Source organism: Topomyia yanbarensis, chromosome 1 (assembly GCF_030247195.1).
Source record: "Topomyia yanbarensis strain Yona2022 chromosome 1, ASM3024719v1, whole genome shotgun sequence".
In the NCBI taxonomy this organism is placed as follows: Eukaryota; Metazoa; Arthropoda; class Insecta; order Diptera; family Culicidae; genus Topomyia; species Topomyia yanbarensis.
Genome location: NC_080670.1, coordinates 79,775,182 through 79,789,165, shown reverse-complemented (window position 1 = coordinate 79,789,165; position 13,984 = coordinate 79,775,182). Strand labels below are relative to the sequence as shown.

Sequence of the window (13,984 nt, the reverse complement as noted above, 5' to 3'; positions counted from 1 at the left end):
TTGACGCAAATCCCTTAAAACTAAAACACACTATGTGTTTCAACGGGACATCACGTTTGATCAGTCGTTTGATTGAAACACATAGTGTGTTTTAGTTTTAAGGGATTTGCGTCAAGCCGGCGCTAATCTATTCCGACAATACGTTAGTGTCGGTTTCTGAAGAGGCGAAGCCGAAACGCAACATAGTATGAAATAAGGATTTGTGCCCTCCTGTACAAAGACTGGTTTTTACCAACAAATTTTCACCCTAGTGAGAAATTTTGGTTTTTACCAAATTTTCCTCCTTAGGGTGAAATATAGCATAGTACTTATTTACTGGTGGGTTACCCCTCAGGTTTGGGAACAATTTTTCACTAGTGGTCTATCCCCCACATGCTTGTTCATATGTCAGTGGCGCCATAATTTCAAATGTGACCACAGTCCCAACTACAAATATATTTAAAATGACCGTTAAAGCGGGCGAAGCTTTGTTTTTGAGTGTTATGTCTGTTAGTCTGTGGCCGTAATGCGAATTAGAACCAGCCAACATTCCGGCTGCCCTCTAAGAAAAAAACGCCCAACGAGAGTCCTTCGCTGGTCCAATTTGTTGGGCGACGGTCCAACGAACGTCCAATAAATCGTTCAATGAACGCATAACGAAGGACTTGCAAAAGACGTTTTTGATACACTTTTTTGGACGTCGAGCAGTTATGACAGCTTCGATTCGTCCAACAAATTGGACTAACAGGGGTCCATCGTTGGACGAATTTTTATATGGAGCGTTGGACCCACATTGGACCACCGCCAGAGGGCGATTTGAGGTTATGATTCATTGTGTACAAAAATAGTGATTTCGAATGAAAGTATTCTCTAACAATTACAATAAGTTTTTTTTACATATTTAAATCCTAATTAAACTTACATCTTACATATTTAAATTCTAAATTTTGCTCCTAACATATTGCAAGCTTTTTAGTTTTAGAAGCCCAATTTATTTTCTTTTTTCAATTTGGAAATGCCTGCAAAACTCAAAACGCACTGATAACTATCAATGTAATTTTGGAACGAATATTATCTAAATTCTTCCGAGTGGTTCAACAATTATGAGGCCACTTTTTAAACTAACGTTCTGTAGACGTTCCGATGTTCCAGGATAGTCTAATGGCATCCAACTGCATTCCGCCAACACTTTGCAGATTAGCCGCAAATAGTATTACTATACCTTTGGAAGTCTGCATGACACAACCCGGAAGTTTTCTAGCCTAATCTGCAGCTCAAACATTAGTACTTTAAGCTAATTATCCAGAACTCGATTGGTAAATTAGTTGGAAGATGCCGTTGTCTCAAGTACTGCATAGTGGTCAGCAAGGATGAAAGTGACTCCCTGATTTCAACCACAAGCGCCGTGCCATTTGCAATGACAGTATTAATTGCCTGAAATGGTATATATAGGAATCAAAGCCTGAAAAAACTACGGGGTAATGTATCAAAGAATGCATAAGAATGCGATGAATAATAACTCCTTTTAACATTGCCCTCTTTAACACCGGTTAAAGTGAAATTAGGTCCAATGTGGGCAGCAGCTAATTTTGAACAGAAAGTCATCACTAAATCACATGATGGGCTGCTCGATTGCCAGTCTCCGGCGGCGAATTTCCTTGCCGAATGTTTCGACTGTATTCAGTACCGATAAGAAAAGGATAATTAGAATAAAACTAACGAATTTATTTTGGTATTTTACTGGTTCGTAAGGAAACCCCGATTCAAGTGTGATGGCAGCAATAAATCGTTGTTTGCTTTCGTAACGAGTGGGCTGGCTATTAGGTAAACATTGTAGGCTTCTATATTGGGTCGGATAATCAGTCATCTAGTGTTTATATGACGTGGCCGGTACATTCATGCCATAAAAATCTGACTGAACCACAGGAGTTCTGTTCATTATTGTCCACTTTTTATTTGTTTCAACGGCATCTGGTTAGAACAGCGTTCAGCACCTGAAATAGGGTGCATGAAAAATAACCTTAAGATAAATCTTTTAAAACTACGTTGTAGTATTTCTTACCGGTGTGTACAGAAAATGCTGAAAGCATAGTATTATGGATACATGGTGGGGGCCTGTCCTAGCTGAGGAAATATTCGTTGATCCACAGGTTGGGTTTTCCAGTTGTCAGGTAGGTTACGATAATAATTGTTTCAAGTTTACTTTGATCTCCATTTTTGAAATACCTAATTCCAAAAATGAAAAAGAAAAATCACAGGTTAGGTATGTGTGTGATTATATTATATTCTGCAAGTGTAGTTTGAGTGTAATGTTTGAATGTCGAGTGCAATCTGTGTAAGTGTATTTAAGTGCACTTAGTCGAAATTAGAGATGGGCAAAACAGTTCACTTCGAAGAACCATTCCCGATCGAACAGTTCTGTAAAAAGAACTAGTTCGCATGAACCGTTCTTTCGTTCAGCTGATGTTTTACCCGTATCTTGTGAATGGTTCTCAAAACATTTGAATCTGGGAGATGCAATAAAATTTCTGCGCGAGAGCTCTCACAGAACGATTCCTGCCCTGTTATATTTTTGTATGCTGAACGGTTTCACCAAGGGTAACGAGTTCTTTATGATGTATACTGACAGAAGTAGAGAGTGAGATCAATATTTTTATTTAGCTTGTGTGTCATTCTTCGCCCGGTTCCACACTAATGTGGTTGTTGTTTGAAATGAAACTGAGTCAGTTTCTAACCCCAACTGCTGTCAAAATGTATGAACTTACAGCGGTTGGGGTTAGAAACTGACTCTGTTTCGGGTTCAAGCGAAATCGTCATAAGAGAGCACCGATAGCGGTTTGTTCGACAACAAGTCAGTTCATTTCAAGGGGCGAGTCGCTTAGCACAAATCGAATTGTGCCTACAAACAAACAGCGTGGTAGCTTGTGCCGCAATGTGCCACGATGTGCCATAGTGTTCAGTAAAACAAAAACAATGGTTGCTATGATTTTTTGGCTACAGTTTGTTGACAATTTTTGAGTTGTCAAAAGTGTGCCTCCTTGTGCCACATATTGTGGTAACGAGTGAAACGATCGTGTATTACTGTGAATCGTATTTTTATACTATGTTATCATAGGTGATACAGTATATATGGCACATTGTTCTAAGCCACTACGTTCACCTAAAAATCGGCCCGTATAATATGTTAAACGGCTTTAGGTGATGTTCAGCTCATTCGTTTTAAAGAGAATTGAGAACTACCGTTCTTTTAAAAAGAATTTCTGTTCACTCATTCTCTACGAAGAACTAGTTCGTTTGAACCGTTCGCGAAAGAATGGCCCATCTCTAGTCGAAATGTCACAATGTTTTAATGTGCAGGTGTAGTGAAGACCGAGGCAAATCGATATGAAATTCGTCTTTTAGACAGAGTGTGCAAGTGCAGTATACATGTAGGAGGGTCTGAATGTTCATGTGCAATCTGTGTTCAAATGAATGTGAATATATTTGTGTATGCAAGTGCTTGAGTGTAACAATGAGTGGGTGTCAAGTTCAGTCTATGTGTGAAGTTAATTTATTGAAGCAAATAAATGCAGTTTTAGTGAGTTAATGGTTGAGTATCAAGTACAGTGTGTGTGAGTGTACTTGAGTTTGCAAGTGCAGTCTGAGTGAGTAAATACAGTTTGAGTGAGTTAAGGCTCAAGTTACTTTCTTTGAGCATGTGTAAGAATTGAACGCTTGGTAGTATGCGTAGGGAAAATTGTGTACAGCTTTGCCACCGATTTATCCACATAAAGCATTTATTAAACTCTAAAAGTAGAAAATCAGTCGATTTATTAGATTATTACGACTTGAATTATGCAAAATAGTTGGTGGAAAAACAATTGAGGATTGATGCATACGGATTGAGATCCAGGAAGGTTCACCACCGCACAAAATGCGCCATGTACAACACACTGATTAGACCGTTGGTTCTCTACGGGCACGAAACGTGGACAATGCGATTTGCAAGCACTCGAAGTCTTCGAAAGAAGGGTGTTGAGAACGATCTTCGAAGGTGTGCAGAAGGATGGCGTGTGGAGGAGAAGGATGAACCACGAACTTGCGCGACTCTATGGTGATTGGTGAGCCAAGTATCCGGAAAGTAGCTCAAGCTGGAAGGGTACGGTGAGCGGAGCATGTTGTGAGGATGTCGGACAACAACCCCACCAAGTTGGTTTTCACCTCCCACCCGGCAGGTACAAGACGGAGAGGAGCGCAGCGTTCCCGGTGGCTGGACCAAGTGGAGCAGAACCTGGCGAGTATCGGATACCTGAGAGGTTGGAGACAAGCAGCAACTGACCGAGTGACGTGGCGGAATATTGTAGAACAGGTTAAATCATGATAATATGATGTATAATCACTAATCAGGAAATATAAATATAATATATAAAAATACGGATTGATTACATAGAATGGTATGTTGCTGTTGTTTTTTATGTAGGTGGATTAACTGTACGGCAAGCAGGAAAACTCCCAATATTTATACGATCTGAAAGGTAAGAGGTGTAAAATGTAACATAGCAAACTGACTCGTTATTGCATAATAAACGCTCAGTACTAATTTTACAGCAGTGTTGCTTCCGCCCAGCTAACAACTCTACATACCCATATCTGAAATAAAAAATAAAAAAAGCAATTTTTAGCACAGTAGTATTAGTAGTAGTATTTAGGTTGTCGAGATTAATGTACATCATTCCTATATTTTAACACTTCAAAGTATGCCTATCTTTCACTGAGGAAATTATTTTAGTTATACAGAATCTTATTTGGATTTCTTGGAGTTATTTTTAGGTTAAAATTTCTCATTAACGTGGAAGTAAAATTACAGTTCAAAATCGCAATGAATCTGCTTGCAATATGTTGAAGCTGAGTCTCAATCTTGAAAAGTTTGATGTTTTAGATCTATTTATTTTTGATAGTTACCTACGATTTAGTGGGTATCATTATTTCCTCATTGCAGTCCTCAATATGGAGCTACTCGCTTTGAATATATTTTCTGAACAGACCAGCCTATTTCCGCTAGATAGATCCACTAAAAATGCCAATCAGCTAATGAGATAATTGATTAATTGAAATAATAGATTAGTTTAAGGTATAGCAGAGAGCATGGTGTTGTACTTGTTTTAAAATTTTGTTACTGTTAAATGACCTTCAATAAATCACGTTTTAATGAAACAGGGTGTATAGCAATTTTTAACATATGGGAGCAGGAGAGTAAGCTAGAACGTGAGTAGATAGTTGTGATAGATTAAAATTCATTCGCGAATTATATTGTAGGCTACATTTTTAATGTCACCGTGGTCGTGTCCTGTACGCAACCCTTTAATTTGTTTCTTTTTTGACAGGTTAGTGGTGGTAAACAATTTTCAGAAAGGGGTACGTGATAAGAAACCATAATCGGAAAAAGGTACATGAAGCGACAAAAAATGAATACAACTGTCCTAAAATAAGTATGTTTCTATTACCTTCAGTTCTTTCGTTTCGTTTCTTTCTCGCTTACTCCGTTTCATTCAAATTTTTAAAGCGCGGGCAAATGTTGTACGTTGCTGTTTTCCTATCTGAAGCATATTTCTCTTGGGCTACATCTGCAAATGAATTTTTAAAGTGTGAAAAAAAGATATCAACAAATTAACGAACAGTTCGTAAAGTGCGTATCTGATTATTCTGAAGTTATTGCAATTAGTCTGATTGGATTCCGATGGAGCAGTGCTGTCAGGAACAGTTTACGTTGACGACGGAAAATGATTTTTTCATATATATTCGTTATGTTGCAATATTATTGAAAACTGATAAAACTTATTAATTTAGACTGTCTTTCGCTACGTTTTCTACGCTATTGAACTACCTAAGTAACAATTGAGGTTTTATCGTACTTTTATAGCCACTCATAAAATTTAGATTGCACTTGTAGCGTGCTATAAAACTTCAATTGTTACTTAGGTATTGTAAATATTCTAGGAGAATTGTAGTGAGCATTGGAAGATAAAAATTGAGCAGCTTCTAGCACGGCGAGGGAAGCACCTATCTTTATGGAAACAGGACTTTCGCGTTTCTTGATCCCAACGTTTTCAAGAAAAATAGTTTCGAAACTCTATATGCACTAGAAAAAAGTTGGGCATGAAAGGGTTAAAAAAAAGTCGATATCGAAGTAAAGTTTGGACTATGCACGCATGCACGTCAGAGGTAGCATGATATCAAGAGCTGCAATTTCAGTTCTCAGTTCTTAGTCGCGTTGGAAATTTGAATAAGCGCAATTGAAAGTATGAAATTCAAATAGATTAAAAAAAATTCGATTTTTTTGGCCCAGCACTTTAGGAAAATTCAGTTTTTCCTATACAGTGTATGGATTGGCGATCTTAGATATTGTAGGGAATGAGACGAAGAGAGAGAAATATTAAAATAAAATTGTTGGAGCGGAGAGAGTATTCTGTTCAAAAGAGATAGAATTAAACGAGTAAGAAAAAGCTCCCCAAATAACCACATTCATTATATTGAAGCATTATTTTAACATCGATAATGTTCATTTGCTCTAAAACTACTTTCTTAAAACAGTGCTGCCATAACACAACATCCTAAATGTTTCAAGACATTGCCTCTTATGAGCAATGTAACAGGACGGGACGTGCAAAGTGAAAAAAAGCAAATGTCACCGCGAACCGGCAATGGCCTGTCATTGTGAACCGGACCTATCTTGACGATTTTCATTTTCTTGAAAGCAATAACGTTTGGGCTGTATCGTTATTTCCTGGCAAAGTCTATGACGTATTAAAAACAAAATGTTTGCATTTATAAAATTTGTTTTGAATCTATATTTATATGCTTTTGTTAAAAAAAACATTTAGATATATGTTGAGGTGGAAAGAAGTTCCTATTGCTATCAGAATGCGTTAAAGAAAATATTTTTTTTCTATCCGCACTGCTCCCGGTATATTGGCAATTAATAAAAAGAATAAATATTCCAAATAATTGATTTTGTTACTATGTTTTAATTGCCGCAAGGTATCGATTTTGATGGTTATTTTCGACTAATTTGAGACTAAGAGAAACGAAAGCAATGAAATTGAAAGACGGATAGGTATTCTAGAACGAATCAGTTATAAACTTAAAACGGAAAACTAGGACTAGGCAGGCTCATATGGACATGATCGAAAGGAAATGTGAAGAATTCTTTGTCTTCTGCTAAGTAGGAGTTGGGCGTTGCACCCAAGTCTACCGCATGGTCTACGGTAGAACATAACTCATCATCATGTTTTACCGCCGACGCCGGTAAAACATGATGATGTGTCACTTTTCGTTTAATTGATTTTACGCTGCTGTAATTGTGCATCAATTATATAAAAGCTCAATAATGAAATTGCCACAAAACTAAGAAAGTTAAGAATTTGGTATCAAAAAATAAATTCCAGGCTATTTTAGGATGCATTTATTAGATTGTTACAATTGTTACTTTATTACAAATATTTTTATGAAAAAAATAATATTTAAAAAAAATATTACTTTATTTTCTAACAAACAAATAATTCCATTCGTGAGTTTGATCACCTTAGCGACCGACAAATGCATATTTATATTAGACAGTGAAAAATTAATGCCGAATATATTTATTGAAAATTTTGAGGAGTATTTTTTGAATAATCAGTGAGATAATTATTTCATAAAATTAGTTAAACACTATGAAAAACTTGCCATCACCTTGTGTGAATAAGATTGGAGATTGTCAGATAAATAAATTGTAGATTGAATCATTTTAAAGTAGTAATTGTAGAATATTTTATTAATTTATTCTTTTGTTGATATTTTAATTCATTAAATAATAATAAAAATAATTAAATAGAATTCATATTTTCTTTGCTGCCACCGAATGATCGGCACCTGATAGATCATAACCCAAGCAGCATTCAATGTTTTATAGCACGCTACAAGGGTAATCTAAGTTTTATGAGTGGCTATAAAACTACCATAAAACTTCAAATGTTACCAGGGAAGGAAGCTATGCCGATGTCCAAAACCTATGCTGGGAATAGGAAATAGCGGTTAGATATGTTTTCTATGACATGCAGTCAAATTCCCAAATTTCGCTACTAATCACATGGCTGCACTGATTATATTTTGTGTCCAGCGGAGTTGAAAATATTCAAATTCATTGAATTAAAATTGATCATATTTAGCCGCACGCAGCTGAAAACGTTAAACGAACAAACCGGCCATTCATCCATGCAGTTTTTCATTCGGTTCCGATTATTACACGAAGTGACCGTACAGTAACGAATCAAACGCATCAAAGTAGGCCCTGGCACAATGTGAGCGATGATGATTGTTGTTTCATATGCTTTGTAGGCATATGAATATTTTTTTCTATTCACCGCGAATCGCACCAGGTTCATTTTCAGCCGTCAAATAAGAGCTTCGATTATTTTTACCTCTGGTGTCTAGTGTAATTATGGCGTAAATTACGTCAAGAATTCGTTGCACACCGTAAGAGCTTAAATTTTTCAATTATCAACTTTCTAGAAATCCGCCTGTTTATCTCAACGATTTCTCTGACGTCACCGCAGAATTCGCGGGGTAGCAGGCCTCGCTTCTGAGAGCCGTGGTAGCACACTTCTGTCAATTCAAAAACAGCCAACAAAGTTCTATTAAATAATCGTAGTAACCTGTCCCCGCGTTTCCCGCAGGGAGGAGTACAGAAAATCTAGAACTAGAAGCCTCTCTTACAAAATCCTCAAAAATAACCTGCACAACTGAATCAACTTATGAAACATTGCGTCTCTCGTTCAAATTTGTGGAAAATAATGTGTGCGTAGAAATTAGTTTAACTTTCTCAGCAGAAAGCTTATGCAATTGCTCTGTTTATATCAGACCGGTGAAATCGATCAATCGATTGCGATCTATTAGTCTATGACAAGACAAATTCAAAATTCTTGTAAACAGTTATTTAATTTTCGACTCTAGGTAAAAATTAATGTCTCTAGATAAAAATAGGTACAAAACTCTACTACTTGACAGTTACGGATAATGAAGCTATAATCAGATTATTCATATGAATGATAACATAATTTATGTCATGTGAAAGCTACATCATTTTCCGTACATCATCGGCACAACTCTGTACCTCATCTGCACAGCTCTATCATTGACCTTTGCTTGAAATTATATTGCGAGCGAACTTTTCCTTGCAAAATAACAACAAAACCGAGAGGGAAAAAGAAGACCGGCTTCGTATGTCCCGTCCCAGGTAACAGGCATTATACATACCTTTAGAGCAACGGTTTAGTGTTTGATCGCATTGCATTTACAAATGCTTTGACGCTCTACTGCGCTACACTTGAAAAGCATATAATGCTTGAACTAAAAGTTATGAAACATTAAAATAATTTGACGTTTATGAAGAAAATGTTCTAATCAAAAAATATCAACCTGAAACAACATGGAGAGTAGTGTGGCAAACGGGCAATTTTCTACGAATGGGGCAAAAATATCGGAGCACTGCACCGCCTATAGCTTTTGACCAATCCTATCTCCGTTGAGGAATACATGAAATTAAACAACGCGAGTATGCATTCCTATAATTTGCAACTCAGATGAAGCATATCATAGAGAAACCACTAAATGCTCATAATTTCATCTGCACAATTTGATGTCAATATTAAGTATGTTTCGGAATCTCTACTAAAAAACTGATCTCTGCTTCGTGCTACTCAAAAAAATGACAAATGTTTGCACCTATCCTTCTATACCGACGTGTCATTGCATTAACAAAGGCTATATAATGTAAAACGTTATTCATATATTGCAAATGTCATTCCGTCGGCAACTATCCTCCACAGATAAGAGTGCTAACGGCCTACCTCGTATGAAGCTGATGTCAGATGATCCGGATCCCATAAAATTAATTTAAAAATCTGAAGGAATTGGAATTTTGTGGTGATGGTAATGTTGTATCTGACTAATAATAAGAAGTGGAAAATGGGAAAACGTTCATTTTTCCATTTTATTTTCATTTTGGCATTATATCAGCTTTTCGTTGTGTTATATAACATCGATCTGTCAAAACGAAACAAACATTATTGCAGCATCTAGTAATGCTTTTAACAGACTAAAGCTTTATAAGAGCGTTACTAATGTAAAATAAATGCTTTCTTTGACAGCTCTTACATCAGTCGCTTAATCGCCCTTTTCCACTTTATGAAAGCATTGGTGTTGCATTTACAGCAATGAAGCATTTTATCGCATTCTGCGAACGACTCATTTAAGACTGTTAACTTTACATCATTTGAAGCGTCGTGGTTACTTGGGTCGTCAGTTGTGTGATTGATTTGGAACGAGGAGTTCGGCTACTGGTTCGTCCGTACACGACAATGGCGCAGCTCGGTAAAGTTAGTAAGTATGTATACTGCCGTGATACGCATAACTGGCCCATCTGCATAGGAAACCCATAGCAAATGGGACTGTTATGCGGATCACGGCAGTATAGGAAATAAATAATTCCCCCGAGAGGGTGTCCGATATATAATCCCCTGAGAGGGTTCCGAAAGTATTGCCCCTGTGAGGGTGTTGAATGAATCCCCTGAGAGGGCACCGAAAGTATTTCCCTCGAGAGGGTTTTTCTACAAATAATTCCCCCGGGAGGGTCATCAGAATATATTCCCCTGAGAGGGTTTTCCGTAAGTAATGCCCCAACGAGGGTCAATCCTCTGAGAGGTTATCGAAAGTATTTCCCTCGAGAGGGTTTTTCTATGAATAATTCCCCCGAGAGGGTCATCAGAATATATTCCTCTGAGAGGGTTGTCCGTAAGTAATACCCCAGTAAGGGCGAAGAACGCGCTAAATTGAAAATAATGACCTAATTTTCTGCCTAGTCGATATAGTTTTCGGCCTTTTATTGTTCTTCGTTGGCAGACGCTGTGAATCACCAAGGAAAAAAAATCGGTGTGTGGTAGAAGCGAGAAGGTAAGGTTCCTTGTTTATACCGCTGCACCGTTGCGCTAGTAACGCGGCTCTTGTTTGCAAAAGTAAGCAAATTGCGAGTTTGAATTCGCTTTCGACTCTCCGATCACGGGATACTTCTAGAGAAAATTTAGAATAGGACGTAAGTAACAATGAGAGAATCTCTTTGGGGTCTTTCTAATTACTCGGTCATTTCAACATTTACTACTCTACTCTTGCTATGGTACTCCACACAAGTTGGATTGAAAGCGGCTTGAAAGGGGGTGTAGAGCTTTCGGAGCGAGAAAAATGAAATTTAAGTTGCCTTTCTGTATCGCGATGTTGAACTTGGTCTGTCTCCAGGGTTGCCACTGGTTGTCTGGCAAAATCTATCGGTTGTTGATTTTGAACCAGAAACCAGCCAGGTTTCCATAAAAACCGTCTAAAAAAATGTCTTCAAAATGAAAATATGTCTTCCCATCTGGCATCGCTGCTGTTGGTACACATGTGTGATGCAAAAAAAAAGAAATTTAATGGGTATCGTTATTTTGTTTTGCAAGGATGTTTACTATAGTTTCAGCATCGATTTTTTTGAACCACACGAGGTGTCGTTTTTTGGAGCGAAGAAATGAAAAATAAATCGCGTTATTTCTACGTATCGCACTTCTAAAGAGTGCGAGGTCTTTCTAAAGGGTATGATATTTTTGGCAGTGCAGAAGATGTAAGAGAATATGAACTCGCTATCGCCTTTTCCTTTCGTTAGGATGCATGGTCTCTGGTTCTGGATCGTTGACACACGCGGGTCGTGGTGTAGAACGGAAATTGAATCATCTGCTTAGCGTCTCCGACGAGACATTCCCGAATAAAAATGTATAACGGAATTACAGTGATTTTCATTGTTACATTACAATGAAAAACGATGTAAAAAGATTAGATATGTTGAAAAATGTACAATGAATATACAATCAAATTTGTTGTTTCTACAATCAATTTCATTATAAATACAATTTTTACATCGAAAAAGGGCGGTCGTTAAGCGATGTAACAATGAAAAAATTGGCTTTTTTCCATACATTTTGAAACCACTTACAACGATTTAGAATGTTATTCTGTTGTAGATTTTGGAAGTCAAAACGTTGATTTACATTGTTTTCACAACAATTTTACTTGTTTTTTTTACAGCGGATTTACTGTTAAATTGAATTTCCAGCAAAATTGTGATTCACACATTTTTTCATTTGCATATTTTTATAACATCTTTAAATTGAAGTCTGTAGATGCTTACATAGTATCTTTTCTCAAAGTTTAAATCGTTTCCTACAAGCGCATCGCATACGGGAACACGCAGCCTATTTAATCTATGCTCAAGAACGACACACTCACCATTGGTAGGAGCAAGAGCATAATCTTGTCAGCTGAAAAATTCGCACAGTAAAGTTAGCTAACAAAACCTTTAGCAGTCGTGGTAATATTGAAACATATTTCTACTTACTTAGTTGTCATGTTCCGTTGAATAAGCTCCACTACCACCAAGAGCTGTTTTGTTTACATTTTGACAAGGTATGTCATGTGTTCTTTGGATATTTATTTACAAACGGAACATCCAGAACACATATGTTGCTGATTCTGGGTATATGTCGGGCAATCACAAAATTTCCTATCTAGTGTCGCTCTGCGCACTTTACCAACCATCTCCGTTAATACTTCCGCATCGTTGTGATTTAATGTCCCATTCGTTTCTGGAAGTGTACAATCGACCGATACAGTGCAAGTAACGTACTTCAGAAATCGTGGCATCAGCTGCTTCTTATCTCATGTCGACAATGCAGGCCAAAAACTACCCGGATCAGTGCACGGTGCCCCCGATCCCGTAAGGAATTGAACTTTAAGGCCGCAATCAACTGGCGTCGATCGTACATGTCGCCTGTAAATAAAAATGTTAAATTAGATTTTTTATATTTATCATATTTGTATATTATAATATCTACTTACTAAAGTTTTAAAACCGAAAAATATTCCACGAAGCGGACAAACGGAACGCCATGGTGAAAAAATGCGCATAAAAATAACAACAAATATTGAATGCACGAGAAAGTGAATAGCATCATTTTTGTGTAAATTCTAAGAAAGTGCTGAAAACCAAAACATTGATGTTACTATAAAAAATATTGTTAACAACAATAACTGTTGTAAATTTAATGTTTCTACTAACAATTCCGATGTTACGTTCTGTTCGGGTTGCCATAAGGATGGATTTATCTGCAAAGTTATAGATTTTTGACAAATTAAAATTTGTTTTGTATGGCAACATTGAGTAAAACCTTAGTGTACACGTAATTCATCAACCTGTGCCGGATCCTCGCGTGCTTTTCTGCCTTTCCAGCAGCTGCGTGCATCAATGATCACCGGGTCACCAACAGTACGATAATTCACCTTTTGACACAGCTTCCTTTTTCTAAATTATGAAAAGCACGTTGTCCGTTTTAAGAACACTAAATTTTATTCTGTCCTATTAATTTTATTTTATCTCGCGCAGTGTCCCTTTTTCGTTGGATTTTAATTTCGACTGACTCATCGTGCCTATGTCCCTCAATTTTTAAACCTCATATGTACCTTTGTTTTCGTACTGCATGCCGTACTCGTATGTTAAATTACATCGCTGTTTTTGTGCTTCCTAGTTGTGTTCTGTGTTAGTGTTCTACAGATTGTGTGTCCCTCTAATTCGATGTTTAATTTATTTTAATACTGCGGTACCAAAATTCACTTCCCTATGCTATAAGTGCGGTCCTACTAAACATTCCTATCGCATGAATTTTGCATGTATTTATCTACTACTTCTCTGTACTAATAGTATTTTTTTACATTTCATGTTTTGTATTCTTCACCTTGGTCCACTTTGTTTTCGCTGTTTCTCGTATCGTACTCTCGTCGCTGCTACCTCGTTGAGCAGCATCCTTGATCATGTAACATCATCGTGTAGTGACTCCCCGGGTTACATGATGTTGCTGTTTCGGACCATCCTCGTTGCTGTTGCTGCTCGCGATATCCCGCGAATCATCCT

At 37.2% G+C, this 13,984-nt stretch overlaps 1 long non-coding RNA gene across 9 annotated transcripts; it reads right to left on the bottom strand.

Annotated features, from left to right (window-relative positions):
* Window positions 1-213: 213 nt before the first annotated feature.
* On the bottom strand, window positions 214-12,966 carry LOC131678004 (uncharacterized). 9 transcript variants are annotated; one of them, XR_009303531.1, is made up of 9 exons: window positions 12,916-12,966; window positions 12,416-12,847; window positions 12,209-12,338; window positions 5,463-5,582; window positions 4,921-5,046; window positions 3,664-4,608; window positions 2,042-2,205; window positions 1,721-1,973; window positions 214-1,653 (listed from the first exon to the last, which is right to left on the bottom strand). It is a non-coding gene; the product is annotated as an uncharacterized LOC131678004 (long non-coding RNA). The 9 variants fall into 9 exon arrangements; XR_009303528.1 differs by having other exon boundaries at window positions 2,042-3,765; window positions 3,858-4,608; XR_009303529.1 differs by having other exon boundaries at window positions 2,042-4,486; window positions 4,556-4,608.
* Between the last annotated feature and the right edge of the window lie 1,018 nt (window positions 12,967-13,984).